This window comes from Ambystoma mexicanum, chromosome 7p (assembly GCF_040938575.1).
Source record: "Ambystoma mexicanum isolate Mex_15411 chromosome 7p, UKY_AmexF1_1, whole genome shotgun sequence".
NCBI lineage: Eukaryota > Metazoa > Chordata > Amphibia > Caudata > Ambystomatidae > Ambystoma > Ambystoma mexicanum.
Window position 1 is genome coordinate 54,512,274 of NC_090939.1, and position 18,900 is coordinate 54,531,173.

The window sequence follows — 18,900 nt, forward strand, 5'->3', positions numbered from 1 at the left end:
CAGGGACATGGGTATTTTGGATATTTCCTTTTGCAGTTGGATCGTTCATATACAAAGTACTAAAATGGCTATGCCAGGTGTCTGCATTGATCTGGCACCTGAGAGGTTCTGGGGAATTCAAGTCCTTCCTATTTACTGGTCTCCAGAAGCCACTGGAATCACCCGAGCTGCATGCTAGCTGCATGTCATCTGATAGGTCCTTATCATAGGCCGACTTCTTCCTCTGGACAATGGATTTATAATTTGCCCTCAGGGTTCTCAATTTGTGTTCGTCAATTATCTTTGCCTTCTTTAGGTACTTCAATAGTCTTTCCTTCACCGCCCTACATTCCGTATCATACCAGCTTTTGATCTCTAACACCTCTTGTCGGGCCCTCCGAGCGAATGTGGTAACAAAAGGATGCACAGTGCATACCAAACTGTTGTATGCATCCATGATATCAGCAGGAGGGGTAGCTTCCTTACAAATTGCAGAAAGGTATGGTTCTATTGTGGCATAGAGCCTTGGTTTATTAATGGCAAAATCAGCAGGCGACCATTTGATGCTTCACCTAGCGCCGCCCGTAAGAGCAACCAAAGACGTTCCCAGCTTGGGCCGAGCACCAATCTCCCGGACACTCAAGCCTTTGATAACACACATACCGGGCAGTGGTCACTCTTGCTGCACTTGTAAATTTCTAGGCTAACAATCGTCTCCCAATCTTCAACCCCTATACAAATATAATCGATCCTGGAGCTCCCCTTTGGGCCCACGAAAGTTATGCAATGAAATATTCAATGAACCGACCGTTGCAAGCTTGTAAGTTTGCACTATATAACAGGTGAGCTGTTTCAATGGCAAATTGATGGACTCTGGTTGGTTTATCGCACACCAAAGGGAGTTTACCTAGTGCAGCATCAAGCTCTTCCCAAAGGCCCTCAAGCTCATTAATTGGCTCAATTTGCAGATTGATGTCTCCCACATCCAACACCAAAGGATTTGATTTCCACCGGCATTCTTATTGGATAATGACTTGAACCAATTATTTCAGACTCTCCAGGGAGGCTTTGCCATTGGGTCTGTCATAGATGTTAAGTAAAACGACCAATCTGCCCTCCCCAGTGACCGATGTCAAACATTGAAGGTCATCTGAGTCGATTGGCATATCCACAAAGTTTAAACCTGTTGAAGGGCTTACCAAAATTAGCACTTGGGTCTTCCTCGCGGGCCTCTATTTGTGAGTTTTACAAAAGAGCTGAAGCCCTGTAAATACACCGGGGCCGTGGCCCACATTTCTTGTGGACAGACCACATCAAACCCATGCACAAAATCCATCCAGTCGGAGTCTACCAAATGCCTATGTAGTCCTCCCACATTCAAGAAAGCACTTTGCAGCCTTGAAGGACCTCGCCGTTCTCAGTTTGCGTCACAAGGGGTGTCGTAGAGGGGAGGGGGATAGTGTTCCTGATGGAGCAATGGTGGTCAATCGACACTGACAAGTTCGTCCTCTCTTCCATTGTCCTGACCCACAGCAATCATGGGCACTGCAACTCCCGTTTACAATTTGTGCGGAACTAGTGCGTCAATAGATGGGGGATAAAGTCGCAAAGCAATCCTCGAGCCTGCCGGAGGATAGGCGCGCAGCTAAATGGACAGCAATCCTTCCACAAGCCGACCATTTACCAGGGTCAGCCGGATGAAATCCTCACAGCCTATTGGCATAGAGGCTCTCTCCCACCACACAATATCTTCACATATAATTGATGGACAGCCCCTCACATGGTGGAGCCAGTGGGTAGCCTTGTTCAGAAGGGCTTCCTTGTCCTCAAAGCTCCCAACTGGTAACTTTGGTACATTCACCATGTACACATTATTGACTGCTGCCTGCATCCCCCATCTCGTAAAGGCAAATATTGGGGCAATCTTCTAGACCTGCAGGGGCGCTGCATTGGGTGTAGGACTTGTTGGGCCATAAGGTAGTTTCCAAAGCCAATCAGGCGGGTTCCTATGTGAAAACCTGTCGATGGTCTCTGTCAAAGCGTGAAACTTGCCCATCTGAGCCTGGTTCTGAGGGGCCCCAAATGGGTGCTGTTACAGATGCTGATTCTCTAGGGCCAGAAGGCCCCATAGTCGCAGGTTTCGTCGCCTGCCTCATAGAATTGCCCATATTGCCAGTTACCCGAGGTGGTTGCAGAATGGAAGGTTGCTCATCTATCTAGCACCGACAGGGTTACCGATGGGCCCCTAATGAGGCCCAATGTTATTCAAGCATGCTGCAGCACACATTTCACTTAATGTGACCCATATCTCTGTACAGCATTCATACACCAGACAGTCTAGTTTGACTTTCAATGCCTGACCCGTTTCGGATATCAATATATCCTTCTTCAAAAGGCTAATTCATTATCTGTCTCAATATTGTATTGCTATGTTACAAAATCACACTGCCCTATAAGAGAAGCACAATAATAATATGACATTTTATATTCACTAATTCTTCGTAGTATCCATTTGTAATAATCAACTCAAATCCTGGTACCATACAGCTTACTAACCTCTAGTCCTTATTTCATTTGCTCTATTCCCTCTAAACCTAAAAGCAAATAAATAATGAAATCATCCCATGTCATATCCTAATCCATGCACCAGAGTGCAATTATATGGCCTGAGACCCATCTTACCCAACAAAGGCGTTGTTCGGGAAACTCTTCCTAATGTCCTCGGATCGCCGCGAACGGGATACTGCACGACCGGCAACCTGTGTAAAGAAGGAACGTGTCAACGCAGTTACAGATCAGCGTTGATTCCTAGGTAATAGGATGTCTTACAAGTGCTCAGTCCTTGGGGAGACTCACTTCTAGGTAGTGTTTGTTGTGTGCATACGGAAGACGGGGCATAAAACCAGAGAACCTGTCTGTGCCCCACATCCGAAACAAGCACCAGGGAGCCGCCATTTTCTGATAATCCTATCTTTTCCCCCATCGCCCTGGCTGACCTGCTTTTGCGGCACTAAATCAATTCCCCCGCCCCTGAGCCTGTCATCAGCAGACTCGTACCGCCCATTTCCCAACACCAAAGCACGTCTCATGTCAACATTTGCTGCGCTTCAGCTAATGACGTGTCGCCATGGAAATGGCAGGATGCCTCTTTCCTCAATAAGTATAAACAGACCGTTTCACAACACACAGCAGCAGATTTTCGATTCCATTCCTCTCTCTGTGTTACTTTGAGTATTCTGTGACTCGTTACAGTGCTCTGGTTAGCTACCTTCGCCGCTTGTAGCCCGTGTGAACAGATACCAGTACCACCGCTATAAATTATTTTAGTTTGTTTAACACACAATGGCTACAATAATGCCCTACATGTACGAGCCCGAGTATACCGAGGAGGAACTACTGGAAAGGGAAGCACGCAAAAACGATGGGGATTCGGACGGCAGTTGGCAGGACGAATCAACAGATGAAGAGCCTGGGCCTAGTCGAATGGACGCCGTCTCCACCTGGTGCACATGCAATCGGTGCGAGCTAATGCCGACCGAGGAGGAGAAATGCTGCTGCCGAGAAAACTCAGGATGCCTGGCCTACATTTCGGAAGGGGAGCCACGACCGCAATGCATCACCGAGCTGCCAGACTTTAGGGCAGCCTGCCTCAAACGGGCCGTGTTGAGAATAATGATGGTGCTTATGCATGAACTTCGCGCAACTGTTCGTCCTCGTAATCCGAGTAACGAGTAAGTATACTCTGCTTGTCATGCCACTCCTTTCATGTTCTTCTACTATATCCAAAATTACATCTACATATCATTGTAACGCATGTAAGTCGTTCAATAGTGTGCATTGTCTAGATACCATTTGTCCGTGCAGAATGCCATTAGTTACAAGAATTGTCATTGACAACAAACGTTTATTAAACTTATCTTGGTCATTTAAAAACAGTTTGTTTCATTCCTTTTCACAGGTGGTACAGGCTGGTGGCCTATCGTTCCTTTACATGGTGGCTCCACGGGAGGCTTGGACATCGCGTTCGAAGAGGGATACCTGCCTGTGCCGTTCGTGCCATTAGAGAAACGTTCCTGAGTGACAGCGGTCAGTACAGGGGATTTTCTCTCGCTGTGCTGCAACCTGAACTGTACAATGTTTAAAGTCTTGTATTTTTGTGTCATCAAAATAAGATACAAAATAAAACACCACATATATTTTAACAACGGTTGTTTCGATTTTTTAAATGAATCAAGTGTGTCTCCATTCAAGGGTGGACGTCAGACATCTGTGCTCCGAATGGGTGAAGGTCTGGTCGCTGTGAAGCAGGGTGGTCACTATCTATCTAAGCTAACATAACATATTCTCGATAATGCATGCACTAAATAACACTTGTTCAAAGTCTTTCAGTGGGTTATGTCTCTATAAAAGTCACACATATGTCTATACTAACAATTACCATTGGATTATACAGGCCTTGGGTCTTGACCACTATAATACACCGGTTGAAGTGTGGGTATGTGCTCACAAGAATCTCCGGTATGTGGCATTTGTTATTGATAAGCAACGATATACTATCATTGATTTAAAGACGATATACTATATATTGATATAAAGGCGGTTCGCGCCGGTGGATGCGCGCTGGCATGGGGGGCTGTCAGGGGCACGAAAGGCCAAGGTGCCAAACTACATGTACACTTCAAAAGGTGTCCCACGCCAAGGGGCCATCGGTCACATGGCCTCCTCAGACCCCGTGTCTCCAGCCAGGCCTCCCCTTGAAGCAGGCCGCCCCCCTGCAATCCACATAAGTGTGTCTCCATTCAGCAGTCCTCCTGTGCCTTATCTGCATGCCCCAGGCCCATCCATCCCACCCCCCTGTATCAAAGGCGGTTCACGCCGGTGGATGCGCGCTGGCATGGGGGGCTGTCAGGGGCGCGAAAGGCCAAGGTGCCAAACTACATGTACACTTCAAAAGGTGTCCCACGCCAAGGGGCCATCAGTCACATGGCCTCCTCAGACCCCGTGTCTCCAGCCAGGCCTCCCCTTGAAGCAGGCCGCCCCCCTGCAATCCACATATGTGTGTCTCCATTCAGCAGTCTTCCTGTGCCTTATCTGAACGCCCCAGGCCCATCCATCCCACCCCCCTGTATCAAAGGCGGTTTGCGCCGGTGGATGCGCGCTGGCATGGGGGGCTGTCAGGGGCGCGAAAGGCCAAGGTGCCAAACTACATGTACACTTCCAAAGGTGTCCCACGCCAAGGGGCCATCGGTCACATGGCCTCCTCAGACCCCGTGTCTCCAGCCAGGCCTCCCCTTGAAGCAGGCCGCCCCCCTGCAATCCACATAAGTGTGTCTCCATTCAGCAGTCTTCCTGTGCCTTATCTGCACGCCCCAGGGACATCCATCCCACCCCCCTGTATCAAAGGCGGATCGCGCCGGTGGATGCGCGCTGGCATGGGGGGCTGTCAGGGGCGCGAAAGGCCAAGGTGCCAAACTACATGTACACTTCCAAAGGTGTCCCACGCCAAGGGGCCATCGGTCACATGGCCTCCTCAGACCCCGTGTCTCCAGCCAGGCCTCCCCTTGAAGCAGGCCGCCCCCCTAAGACCACGACATACATACGTCATTCATTCACAAACACCCCCCCGTTTCTAATACTTTATAAACCACTTGATATGTCTCATGAGAACATCTTTGTGCTTTGCAAGTCAACTCCTGAACGTGTTACCTGGCAACCACTGAGATCTACGCTAATCTGCTCTTTGTCGTGCTATCCGTGAACTTCTGTGACCGCTTAGAGCAAACCCATCAGTGTGCTACCTGTGGCCACCCACCTATTCTCCTGCAACATACTGCTCTGCTTGCTGAATCCAACTGTTTGTTGGTCAAGGTAAGGCCATGTATCCTAGTCATATTTTGCAGATTTTTAAATTTCTATCTATTTACGAGTTGAGTACACAATAGTGCTAGGTTCATTGGTCTCATTGCTATTGACTTGAGTTTCCATTGCTATGCTATCAATAGATCTATTTATTTTCACCTGTGTCTATTGTCATCGAATTGCACCCTTCGGGGGTCCAGTCTATAATATAAGCATGTTTCCTTCTCGTGCAATACAGAACATCCAAGGGATGAGTCACATGTTCAGTTTTTAGTCACATCATTTATACATTTCTGCAACTTATGCAAATACTAAGCCGCACATAATGAACTGGTATAGTTCCTGCGACCAAAACAAACCTTGCATTGATCATTGTATGATTCATTTACTTTTGTATCAAATCTTTATTCTTGAAGATTGTATAATAATGTCGATATTTACTTTTCAGATTTATCAACAATGCCTGCATGTTCGATTAGCGGTTGCCCTTCGAAGACCCATGCGAAATCTGAAGGCACTACAATGCATGTATTCCCGAAAACTGTTGATCGAATAAGAGAATGGGTCAGACATTGCGGATATCCACTGGATGAGCTGGAAAGTAGAGTCCAACAAGTCTTACAGGACAAGAGGGGTGATCGATACCGCATCTGCAGCCGGCACTTTTCCTTGGACATGTACACAACATTGTGGGTAACAAAGAAGAATAAACGGCGAACGACACGGAAATTGCTCGAAAACGCTATTCCCACTCTATTCATCCACATTCCACCACCGGTGAGTCAAGTGTCCGGATTTAGCTTTAGGCCTTGTGTTAGTGTGTAGGTATCTGAACGGATTAATTGATATTGTAGGTGTTCTATCCCTTGTAATAATTTTCGATATTGATATGAGTGTATAGTTTTTTGAATAATGACATTTAACAATATATTCTTTTTCGATTTCATAACCCACAAACGCAATGTATATATATGGGAACAGGGAACTGTGCTGTATTGAGCATTTTAAAAGTATTCTGTCGCCTTACATGGCTATTTTTAATATTGGCATTTCATTATCAATCATTAATTTACCTTTACAACTTCTTGACTATCCCTTGAATCTGAAGCAAGAACATTCTACATCCTTGACGTGGTCACAGTTATCAACCACTTCTAGCGCGTATCAGGTAATCTTACTAGGCTAATCCGCTACAGACCTGTTTTATGCATGTCAAGTAATATTTTTATTTGATCGTGTAATCATTTTACCGAATGTTTGGTTAGTGCTTTCCAATTGATATACACCTTAGTTATCGTCCACTGGTGTTTGTTTTCTGTTATAATTAGTGTTATTCATACTAATGCAAGTACTGTCTTTCAGGGAGATGCTGAAGCGTCCGCCACATCTACAACATTTCTAGATGTTCTTCAACAGCAGGAGGTATGGATACTGACAGCTCCATCGAGCGTCATCATCAGAGCTAGAATTCTTGTCGTTTGATTGTTCTACACAATGTTTCATTCGTGGTTAGCCGTTGATATGTACCTGTGCTGTCGACCCCAGGTGTGTGTTATGTTTTCACTATTGTAATCCTCACTAATGCAAGTACTATGTTTCAGGCAGTTGATGGAGCGTCAACCCCTGCACTTGATGCAGAGCCTGACATTCAAGTAATTCCAGGGGAAGTGGAAGTGGGACCATGCATATACGAATCGGCGCAACAGCTTTCGGAAGTGCGCACTACATTTGCAACATCCATAGATATTCTTCAGCAGCACGAGGTATGGATAATGACAGCTCCATCATGCATGATCATATAACGTGATTCCATTTGCTATACTTTCTTCCCTATTAACGCAAGTGCTGTGTTTCAGGGAGACAACGAAGCTTCCACTACAATCACAACATCCAATTTAGATGATCCAGATGTAAATAAATCGGAGAAATAAGTTGATGAAATGTGATCATATTTAGATTTTCCTTGATTCTTTTGGACAATGCATCATTTGCGGTTATCTCTTTATATGTACCTGTGCGTTCGACCCCAAGTGTGTGTTATGTTTCCAATATTGAAAACCATACTAATCCAAGTACTGTGTTTCAGGGAGACGACGGAGCTTCCACCACAATCACAACATCTCATTTAGGTGATGCAGATGTAAAGGAATCGTTGAAATAAGTCGATGAAATGTGATCATGTTTGGATTTTCCTTGATTCTTTTGGACAATGCATCATTTGTGGTTATCTCTTTATATGTACCTGTGCCGTGGACCCCAAGTGTGTGTTTCCAATATTGAAAAGCATACTAATGCAAGTACTGTGTTTCAGGGAGATGCGGATGCCTCCTCTCCAATACAACCATTCATGGCAGTCCATGCAGAGCCAGAGGTATGGATACTGACAGTTCCATCGAAATAGATCATCACTGGTCGAATACTTGTCGTTTGATTGTTGCACACAATGTTTAAATGGTGTTTGGCTATTGAGATGTGCCTGTGTGTTTGTCCTCACGTGTGTTTTATGCTAACAATATTTTGATACATAGTAATGAAAGTACTATGTTTCAGGGAGACGATGGAGCCTTATTCCGTGCTGTCTATGCGGATACAGAAAATATAGTTGTTGCAGCGCAAGAGGAAGGGAGGACATGCGGAAACGAAACGGAGCTACAGCGTGCAGAAGTTGAAGGTCGAGTCAAAAAAGTTGCAAAGAAAAAAAAACAAAAAAAGGTTAGTTACAAACAGTTCATAACTTTAAAAAAATGTTTGTGCTGGGGACTATTTTATGTTATTTTCCAGTCAATTCTACTACACTCCATCTTGTGTTTAAACTGAACATCCCTTTTCCAATCTCTCCTCCAGTTACCCGTGGGTGTCAGAACTATACACACACAGACAGTGAAGCGAATGAGAGATGTGGCTTACCAGACCGTGTACACTATGGAGGAACTATTAATTGAGGCGAGGCGTGTTCAGGCTCGAGATGCTCATGTCCAAAGGCCAGAACATGAATTAACTGTGTTTGGAGACTACAGCAAAGTTGCATTGGACCATAGCTACAGTGCGACCGCACCACCACAAGAAGATGTTATTGAATGTATTGAAGATAGCTCTGAAGTAGTTGCAGATCAATTTACACAATCTACACCTGCCAAAAATTTGCCACCAAAAAACCTGTCGACATTGTTGTGTTCTCCCATCAATGTTGAAGTAATAGATGTCGAAATGACAGAGAATGAACCAGCCGCAGCATCCATAGACGCATCAGAACTTGATATCAGCGATATTACTTTCCAATGTGTTGAAATCTCCACAACGTCACAGGCCGAAACAACGTTGACGCAGGATGACAGTCTAATGAAAGAGAGCAAATACATTGTATTCAACAGTTGTTTGATGGAAATTATAAGTATGCTGAAATGTGTGCATTCCATTAGAGGGAAAGTATGTGGGAAGCCATTGATTAATGTGACTCGTCAAATAAAAGGCAGTAACGTCAAAATAAATGCCGCCTGTAGATTAAATCATAGGTTCTCATGGTCTGCACAACCGATGCTGGGGAAACTGCCAGCAGGCAATCTACTGTGTGCAGCTGCATCACTTTTTAGTGGCTCCAGTTTTAGAAAGTTAGAGGCTTTCTTTCAGTTTGTGGGACTCCATTTCATTTCTAAAGCGCTGTACTACATATACCAACGTGATTATCTGTTTCCGGCCATTAGTGATGCTTGGAAAATTGAACAATTGTCTCTAGCAAGTACATTCGAAGGCAAACGATTCAGGCTAGCCGGCGATGGACAGTGCGACAGCCCTGGATTTTCTGCCAAGTACTGCACCTACCACTTTCAGGACATGGATAGTAAGAAAATTGTGAGTTCGGTGGTCGTGCAGGTAACACAATGTACATCGTCAGTGGCCATGGAGAAACTAGGATTTATAAAATCAGTGGAATATCTACAATCAAGGGGAATGCACATCGACCTCATAGCCACGGATAGACACGTTTCAATTGCCAAGACAATGAGAGAGCAGTTCCCACATATTAAACATCAATTTGACGTATGGCATCTTGCTAAAACAATCAATAAGAAAATCTCGGCTGCAGGGAAAAAAAAAGTTTTGAAAGTATTTTGCAGTGGTTACATTCTATCACCAACCATCTTTGGTGGAGCTCAAAAACTTGTGAGGGGTCAGTGGAAATACTACTTGAAAAATGGCGGTCACTGATGCACCACTGTACCAACGTTCACCGCTGGACAGCAAATGAACATTTCCTCCAATGTGAACATGGCCCTTTGTCCCCAGAGGAGGCACGGAAGAAGAAGTGGTTGATTCCATCTTCACCGACACACAAAGCCCTTGAGAAGATTGTTTTCGACAAAACTCTATCAAGAGATTTGAGAGGACTGACAGAATTCTGTCACACAGGAGATTTGGAGGTGTTCCACAATATGTGCTTAAAGTACAGCCCAAAGCGCTTGCATTTTAGCTTTCGGGGCATGAAACATCGCACTCTACTAGCGGTCTTGGCCCATAACAGCAATGTCGGACATGAACAATCTAGGACTAGGGGTAAAGTAAGGATGCCTTGCTACACTAAGGTGTTTTCAAAACGAAGTAAGCAATGGGTGATCAAACCAGTCTATGATGAAATGCAGTTCGACTTTGTGAAAGGCCTTATTGTTGCTGTGTTAGAGAAGCACAGATATGGAATTTTGGACGTTTCTGTGCAGAGCAGTGATCCATTGCCACCGAACATTGCGACTGTGCCATGCCCACCCGAAGCACAGCTGATTGTGAAGTACAAATCCCGGTTTAAATAATTGCAATACGATTGTCTTTTTGTAAATAAATGTTACTGTACAGTGTACCTGTAAACCTAACCCCTACCTTCACCATCATGGGTGGCGAACAAGCTGGGTGTCATCTTTGAATTCTCTCTATTCACCTCACATATGTGTATGTATATATTTTTCTCATGTCTCATCTCATGTAAATGTAAATGCTGCGCACTGTTAACGGAGGGGAGGCTTGCGTATTGCAAATAATAAAACAAACAAACAAACAATAAATCTCACTTTTAACTCAACTCCTGTGGTACTTTATACTTTCCCTGACCTTCCGCCAAAAATTAAATGTCTCAATTTGGGCTGCAAAGCTCGCAGACAACGGGGACAAAATTGGGGCACTTAGAACGCGCCAGCCAAGCGGGCCGTGGCATTTGGGAGAGAAGCCAGTTCGCATTTGCACATTGAGGCGCACTACATAGACGGATTCTAAACTTCAAGTTCTCACAGATGCCTATACTACGTGATGTTGCAAATAAAGAATGCGAAGGACAGCGCCCAGATGAGGCCCACAAGTCGCACTGGAAGTATAAGGGTCTATTGTTTTTTGACCTTGAGACAGGGACCATGCCGAAAGAACTACATTTGAAGGGAGTGCGCAATAACGTAAGAGACGATAGGGCAGAAAATTCAGAAACTAGACCGAGTTTCATTTTAGTTCAGTATACGAAAAATCGTTGTCAAGAGCATGGTCCGTTTTACAGACTGCATTACGAAGAGACACAATGGAAATTTCAAATATAATGTAAGTAAATCTTTACACGCTTTTATACCGGAATGAAGATTTAATGAATGGATGCATGAATAAATGAATGAATGAAGAGCTAGGAAAAAAAGTAAAACGTGTTCGTAGTGGACACATGGGCATGGAGGTCCACTGGTCTCACCGATCTCGGTCCTTGGCCCAGCCACTTTTCCCTGCACTGCCTACCTGCACTACGGGACTGTCTCTGTATCCTTCAGCCCCTTCTCCCGGCATTTACCTTGCACTTGCCACCAGCTGGCCCTATTATTTAATTTGTATTCAACTAACCATGTACAGCCCTTCCCCATGCGCTATCAGAAGACACCTGGCCTAGTAGGATCGTTGTCTGTCTGCCCTTGTTCCCCACCTGCCTCGTCACGCCTAGAAACACTTGAGTATAGGCGCGTTACAAATGCCATATCATATATCATATCATTCCTCACACATGTAGACTAACTGTCGTTTATCATTGTGTGTTGGCCTCGATTTATCTCGTTACTTTTCGCATTGATTTTAGAGACGAAAATACTCCATTGAACTATCCTTGCAAGCAAATAGTTTCTGATCGGCTGTAATAAATAAAATGAGTAATATTAATGAAGTTCGGCTAGCGAGACTAATTATAATTTTTTTGTTTTCATAACAGGTATTTGATCCCATTCTGCCACTGCCATCTGTTTGAGACACCGGCGGATGGATTCTTCAGCAGACACCTGCAGCTTCGTGTCAACAACTGGAGCACGATCACCATATTATGGGACGATCGCCAAGGGCCCACATGCCCTTACGCTGTACTAGTGGCTAGAAGCAACATATCAACCTTTAGGCTGGACTAGTGCCTAGTTGATGGAACAGCCTTGCGGTTCACCGTGCTTCCAAAGTGTTTCTTTTTACGAAAATGAACACCCTGTGTACCATAAAGGAACAGCGCGTAACTCAAGATGAAACGGAACAGTTATTGCGGATACAGATAAAAGAAAATAAATGGCTTTCGGAGTTCATATGGCAATTGCCGAGTATTCTCTAAACATTTAATGTCAAATAAATGTACTTTACCAAATGTACCGTGTTGCTGTTTCATTTTAAAGTACAGTTTCATATTCCGAATTGTGGCGTGCTGTGTTGTGAGTTGATCTGTGTTGGTTTCCGGGTTCTGTGTGGAGTCGCGCAGAAGACGACTGGGCGCGTTTGCCTACGCAACACAGTAACGTCACGGAGAGAGGCGGGGAATATGAATGTGTTCAGCCAGGGCGATGGGGGAAAAGATAGGATTATCAGAAAATGGCGGCTCCCTGGTGCTTGTTTTCGCGTGCGTTTAATGGACGAAAACTCGGGTAAGGTCCATAGGAAAGTTTTCTAAAATCGAGCCACTTAGGCTTAAAAAAACATGGCCGACCCGTAGGGACAATAAAACATTTTACTAGACCATGCCTTTAAGAATTATGTCGTAAGAAAGCACAATACTGCTTAGGGCAAGGAGCCGAAGGCTAAGACGTCAATGCAGTGCTAAGGCAATGCAATGCTAAGTCAATGCAATGCTAAGGCAATGCAGTGCTAAGGCAATGCAGTGCTAAGTCAATGCAATGCTAAGTCAATGCAATGCTAAGGCAATGCAGTGCTAAGGCAACGCAGTGCTAAGGCAATGCAATGCTAAGGCAATGCAGTGCTAAGGCAATGCAGTGCTAAGGCAATGCAGTGCTAAGTCAATGCAATGCTAAGGCAATGCAGTTCTAAGGCAATGCAATGCAAAGTCAATGCAATGCTAAGGCAATGCAGTGCTAAGGCAATGCAGTGCTAAGGCAATACAGTCCTAAGTCAATGCAATGCTAAGTCAATGCAATGCTAAGGCAATGCAGTGCTAAGGCAATGCAGTGCTAAGGCAATACAGTGCTAAGTCAATGCAGTGCTATGTCAATGCAGTGCTATGTCAATACAGTGCTAAGGCAATGCAGTGGTAAATCAATGCAGTGCTAACGCAATACAGTGCTAAGTCAATGCAGTGCTAAGGCAATGCAATGCTAAGGCAATGCAGTGATAAGGCAATACACTGCTAAGTCAATGCAGTGCTAAGGCAATGCAATGCTAAGTCAATGAGTGCTATGTCAATGCAGTGATATGTCAATGCAGTGCTATGTCAATACAGTGCTAAGGCAATGCAGTGGTAAATCAATACAGTGCTAAGTCAATGCAGTGCTAAGTCAATGCAATGCTAAGGCAATGCAGTGATAAGGCAATAAAGTGCTAAGTCAATGCAGTGCTAAGGCAATGCAATGCTAAGGCAATGCAGTGATAAGGCAATACAGTGCTAAGGTAAGGCTTTTGCTGCATGTTAAAACATCAAATCATCACGGGCACTCACCACAAAAACTGACACCCACCTCGCAGCGCCAAACACCTGCGCACTTTTCCTTGCTCTATAAGGACTTATAGTGCAAGCTCCCGCGTGGTGTTGTAACTGTTGTTGGTCCGAAAGCAGCGCTATGGTGCTGATACTTTTAGGGCCTGAAGCGCAAGAATCACTAAACCCGCTCAAAGCACTCCACCTCACAACCTTTCTTTCTTTGACAGGAGGCACAACCACCAGACCACCCGCCTCATGCCACTCGGATGACCGGCGCCCAGTCAGACGGTGTGGTGAGAGCTAGAAAACTGTTCCATAGCTGTTTTCGTTCTACATACAGTTTGCCGCAGTTTTAACCACATTAACCGAGGTTAAGTTTTTTTTCAAAGTTATTTCAAAGTTGTCAATATCATTAAAAGATGATTAAATCAGAGGTCCATCCATATCCATCCATGAAAAAAGTGCTAGATTGCGTCTTTTTGTTGTTGTTGTACCCGCATAGCAGGTCGTTTTCTCCACTGGTCACTCGCTCACACTGCGGGGACCAGACCGGCAAGGGCTTGCAAACTGGCAAACGCAGTCACAGCCCTTTCAAACGTTTGCCTGCCGCGCCATTCCCGGACCAAAGTGCCCAGCGCTCCACTCCTTCTAACAGCTCCCAACAGCAAAAGCAGGCTTATCCTTGGGGCTTTCTAGTGTTTTTCACCCCTGAACTGAGTGGACTGTGTTTCATGAACTGTTCAACCCATTTGAACCCGCAGGACCTGCCGTTGCTGCCTTTTGCTCTCTCCCGATCTTTGACACTGCGCCAAGAAGCCTGGTTTGGTGCTGCTGAACCACCAAGAACTGCAAAGAAGGTACTATTGACTGCTAACTGGCCCCTTGGTCAATTTTAGGGCCTTAAAGACTAATTAGGTCACGTTGAACCCGTTTTGCTCACAAGTTGAAAACCTTTTTCAAGAACATTGTTGTTTTTACTTGCTTTTCACCCCTGATTCATTACTATCTTTGCTTATTCTGTGTTCTTCCCTCAGGGGTGGGTTTTGTGTAGTGTTTTTCTACTTAGTCATTACTGTGCATGGTGTGTTTATTTAAAGTGTATATATTTTCATAGAAACTTGACTGGACATTCCTTTATTTTGGGCTGTTATGGTCTGCTCTTTGGGTCGTTACTGAACCACATTCACACTGCTCTTAAGAGTATAGCCTTCCCTCGGCCCACGTTACCACAAAAGGCAGAGGAGGTGCATCCCTTGACTGTGCTGGTTTTACCTTTTTGATTGTGTTGGCTCTTGGTTTATAGAAGTTTGAGGGCTGAGTGGGAATTCGAGCCTCTACTCATCCTTCTACACCTGCAGGGCGGAAGTGAATATATCACGCCCATGCCTCCTACTCTGTCTACAAAAGTGCCCCACTCGACAGGAGGTCTGTTACAGGCCGACTGCCACACGCTGCTCTCTGACTACGCAAGTCTTGCATGTCTGTTTCATTGACATAATTATAAGTAAAGGGGTGAACCTGCAATCTAGTCCCTGGTCCTTCAGGTAAAGTACATAACAATAAAGCGGAAATTGACATGCCTGTGCCTCTAACTCTGTCTCCAGCAGCGCCCCACTCGACAGGTCTGTTACAGGCCTACTGCTGCGCGCTGCTCTTTGACTGCGCTGTAGAGGTGGAGCAAAGTACCCCCACAAAAGCACCTCCCCCATGCTGTCTATATGTTGGGAGCCAGAGTGTGAGACACATGCAGTATCAGTGGGAATACCTATACCAAAAAGAATCTTGGAAGAAAGGTTCCCATTAAGGAAGCCATACATGCATTCATGACAATACGTTGGCCACTTGAATGAAATCCCGGAGGAAGTGTGAAAACTGAGCAAAAGAGAAGATTGGTGACGTCATGAAAAGAAGAGCTGACGCACCTAGGAAAGAGACAAGAGGCTGAAGACCATAGGCATGCTTTAGGCACTGAAGAGGAAGTGTCAAAGATGAGCCACATTTTGGGCTTGAGATGAAGATGCTCATGCTACAGAAATAATGAAGAATATATCAAGTCATTTTACAATTGTACAGATGCAGTAACGCAAGTAGACAAAGTATTCTAAAAGGCTGGCTATGTAGTAAATAGATTGTGGCGATGCACCAATGTATATGCATAGGAAATATAAGGACTATGGATGATTCCAGAGCTGGATCCCTTGAGCAGAAAGGCTTTTTCAGTGTGTCGCAGTTAAAAATTGAAAACTTAACAATGGAGGTGAACCAAAGAAAGGCTTGGTTGGCCCAAGACCAGGAAGTCAAGGCCACTGTGGGCCTGAATGTTCGAGCAGTGGTTACAGAACACGTGCAAAGAACAAAACTCCTGTCTTAGGTGAGGAGCGAGAACATCGAAGACGTCTGAGGTTCATCATTTAATAGTATTTTAAGTGCTTAAAAGACTCAAAAACGTGGTCTGCAGTCACATGGTCAGATGAAAATAGACATTGGGACAAGCTTTTTCGAAACCAATAAGAAAGAGTATGCCTATACTCCCTCATATTCTCCAGCACAGAGAAAATTTCCAGGGCCGAGTTCAAAGCCTTAATTGACTGGCACACTGCAAGAGTGATGATAGAAGCAGGCTAATTGGTGGGAAGCTATGGTTATGACCAGCCCACGAGCACCTGGGTGCCAACCCGTGTGCTACTTGCGTATGTGGAATATTATAGAGGGGTACAAGGGTGCCAACCAATTATAGAGGGCCACGTAATAGAGAGCCCTATAGTTTGTGTAACCTATAGGACGTTGTGTATTTGATGACGTTCATACTGACTTGCACTAGAGCAGGGCTTAGTTGCCCCACCTGATGTTAGAGACCCAATCACCTTCCCTGACAAGTATGGAACATACACCTAGATGTTCCCTTTAAGCCAATCACTTTCCCAAGTAGGTTTTTGTAGTTTGCCATGTAGATTGACGTCAATGATGACATGTTTTTAATATAAAAGCTGTTTTTTATGATATGCGTTGAGCGAGAAGATCGAGCGAGTTCGTTGATGTTCGTTGTAACTCTCTGTTTTAGATAATTGATATTAAAACAGACGCACTTTGCCAACTTCCTGAGTCAGTTTGATTATTGATGTTTGAGTATATTCTGCATCTCCATCCATCTCAAAGTATTGCTACCTCGCCTAAAAGGGCTTTGGTTGAGTACACAAGTTCAGCGCGAGCCCTGCATGTCTGTTTCATTGACATGCCTGTGCCTCCAACTCTGGTCTCCAGCAGCGCCCCACTCGACAGGAGTTCTGTTACAGGCCTACTGCTGCACGTCCTTCTCTGACTGTGCGATCTCTGCATGTCTGTTTCATTGACATGCCTGTGCCTCCAACTCTGGTCTCCAGCAGCGCCCCACTCGACAGGAGTTCTGTTACAGGCCTACTGCTGCACGCCCTTCTCTGACTGCGCGATCTCTGCGTGTCTGTTTCATTGACATGCCTGTGCCTCCAACTCTGGTCTCCAGCAGCGCCCCACTCGACAGGAGTTCTGTTACAGGCCTACTGCTGCACGCCCTTCTCTGACTGCGCGATCTCTGCGTGTCTGTTTCATTGACATGCCTGTGCCTCCAACTCTGGTCTCCAGCAGCGCCCCACTCGACAGGAGTTCTGTTACAGGCCTACTGCTGCACGCCCTTCTCTGACTGCGCAATCTCTGCATGTCTGTTTCCTTGACATGCCTGTGCCTCCAACTCTGGTCTCCAGCAGCGCCCCACTCGACAGGAGGTCTGTTACAAGCCTACTCCGGAGAGCTGCTCTCATACTGCGCGAGCTCTGCATGTCTGTTTCCTTGACATGCCTGTGGCTCCAACTCTGTCTCGGCAGCGCCCCACTCGACAGGAGGTCTATTACAGGACCTCCTTTACCTTTTGTGAATTCTGTTGCAGCTTTTCATGAGAGCATTGTGTGCATCATCCCTAGACCCGTCCTTGAATAGCACCACACTGCAGAGACTATTCAAATACAAAGCGATATTATGAGACTGGTGTGATAACGACGATTATCTGACAAGGAAAGTACAGCAGCTGGTCAGATTGAACTAACCTGCAAACTATCTGTGCGCATGCCCTAGTGCACAACTGCGTAGGCTTGGCATGTTACTGCGTTTTAAGCAGCTTCCCAAGTTATTGATATTGGGTCCTAGGTTAAATATCCCTAGAGAGTTAAGAATGTGCAGGTGTTGCAGGTCCATCAAGGCTCTAGGAAGCTCTCGCCATCACTGCTAACTCAGTGTGCAACTCTGGTCGCACAACACAAACAAATACTTGGAAGACGTGTGCGCAACATAGACTCTATAACCAGCAGCCAATCCTGGTCATGTTTATTTATTTATTTGTTTATTATCTTTCGGGCAGTTCTATGTCAATATCAAACATGCTTTTCAATCTGGAACTACATTTCACACCTATACAAATGACTGGATAGTAGCTTCTATCATGACCACACGAGCTTCACATTAATTGCGCTAGATTAATTATTCTTTTGTGGATGCATACATTTATATCAATGGGCCAATGTGTGTATAACATGGTTATATTTTAAAATAAATGTTTGTTATCTAGTAATGATAACTTTATCGATTACGGTGTGTAAAGTTTTATTTTAACTATGTCACACCAACATAATCTTTCTTTTTTAAGCTTGGTTTCTACTGGACCCCGTTGCAGAGCGTGGGTTTTTGGGCAGGTGATGCTTGGAACAGATGACTGGTGTCTCCTGTCTTCAGGAGGAATTTTTAAGGAATGTCTTGGAATGTGCATGTTTTCGCACCGCTGAACACAGGTCAGAGCCGCATAGCCCGCGAGTGGAGCCAGTGGGATTTCTATGTCTACCAGGGCAACTGGAAGGACAGGTTTCGGGGTGCATGCTTCGCGAGAGCTAGCTGCATCGGGCGGGGGGCGCATTAAGCTCTATCTCCCAGGTGGCAAGGGGCGACGCAGCACCCGTTGCTCACACGTCATGCACTTTTTAACCAATCCCAGCCTCTTGCTGACTTGCACGTCATGCCTAAGGACAGGGTGTTTCCACAGTCCAGCTGGGACATGCTAACTGCTCAATTCTCGTATTGCAATGTCGCATATTCGTATGCTGCTATCTTATGTATTCACTTATGCAGCC